Source organism: Mus caroli, chromosome 9 (assembly GCF_900094665.2).
Source record: "Mus caroli chromosome 9, CAROLI_EIJ_v1.1, whole genome shotgun sequence".
Taxonomy (NCBI): domain Eukaryota; kingdom Metazoa; phylum Chordata; class Mammalia; order Rodentia; family Muridae; genus Mus; species Mus caroli.
In genome coordinates this window covers 65,478,703-65,480,251 of record NC_034578.1, presented here as the reverse complement: position 1 = coordinate 65,480,251, position 1,549 = coordinate 65,478,703, and the positions used below count along the sequence as shown (strand labels likewise).

Sequence of the window (1,549 nt, the reverse complement as noted above, 5' to 3'; positions counted from 1 at the left end):
GTTCTGTTCCTAAAATGAAATCAGAGTCACAAAGAGGGATGGGAAGCCTGCGCAGAGGCTCGGGGTGCCGTAGCCAACTGCAAACGGCACCCAAGATATGAGATGCTCTATGCCAAAGAAATGCTGGGATCCTTCTCTTTCCATGTCTGTGACACTTGAAGGCACTAGCAAGTAGAGCTGAGGTAAGGAGCGTTTCACAATTTATGAGTGGCCACATTGCATTTGATAGTTGGTGTTGTCTTTGTCTTCTGCTACTAATGCAGAATTTCATGGATGAGGTAAGCTATAAACAGGAGAGCTTAACCTGCTCACAGTTCAGGAGGCTGGGAAGTCCAAGTGCTTGCTTCTAGAGAGAGCCTCAGAGATACGCCCTAATGGGGCAGCCAGGCAAGCTTGCACATGTGAAAGGGAAGGCAATCACGTAGAACATACTCTGCCTTCCTATCATACCTATCCAGGTAACAATAGCACTAATCATATTGGAAATCCCTCCTCTGTTTATTTCTTTATTAAAGATTTATCTTATTTGTATATGTGCATATGCACATGTGTGTACAGGTGTCCAAAGAAGCCAGAAAGGGTTGCTGCATTTCTTGGAGCTTGAGTTACAAGGGTCTGTTGAGTCACATGATATGGGTAACTGGGAACAGAACTCCAGTTCCGATGGAGTAGCGCCTACTTTGTGCTTTCTTGAATATATATTTCCTCTTACAGGTATCAAAACTCATGCTGAACAATGAGTTCTGGTTTGCAGGAGGATTCATTTTTGCACCTGTCTTTTATATTCTCCCCCGCCCCCCGCCAACTAGCTCAATAAGCATGCATACACAAATTCTATTTTGTGCCTTCTCCACCCTAGAAAAAAGAAGTCTGAGTCTCTGGAAGAAGGATGTGAAGGGCTCAAGGATGAGTGGGGATAAGAAGCAAACACAAGCAGTAAGGAAGGGGAGGCATGCTTGATTCCTAAGAAATGCAAACACAGGGTGGGACATAACTCACTCAGTAGAATACTTTCTTAGCATGTATGCAGTCACTTGATCACATTTAGACATGATGGTAAATGGCATTCTGGCTAGCACTCTGGAAGTAGAGGCAGGAGGATTGGGATTACAAGGTCATCCTTAGCTGCATAGCAATTTCGAGGCTAACCTAGTCTACCGAAAACCCTGCTTCAATAAAAAGAACTACAAGAGCATGGTTATACACTTAGCCTTCCTGAGAGCAAATGTACAGAGGAATCTTTAATGCCCCTGAACCTTGGGTCATATCTGAAGATGCTCAACAACAAAAGATGCCATAAAAACACACCCCAGAAAGCTGCTACACCTGTGATGCACAATGTTTCCTGCAGAGCAGAATCACTGAGGGAAGTTCACCTACTCAGGTGCTCATCTTCACCCTCGAGAATATGTGATTCAACTGGACTGGGTGTTCCTTGGCATTTGTTGGTTTTAAAGTTACCCCAACTGAGTCTACCCTGTAAAGAAGTTTGGAGACACCTACCCCCTGTGTGGGATAGACAGTCCAGAACATGGCCAAGCAAATGAAG

At 44.5% G+C, this 1,549-nt stretch overlaps 1 pseudogene; it reads right to left on the bottom strand.

Moving 5' to 3' along the window:
* Window positions 1–700: 700 nt before the first annotated feature.
* Window positions 701–836, bottom strand: LOC115032066 (annotated as a pseudogene).
* Window positions 837–1,549: the final 713 nt, after the last annotated feature.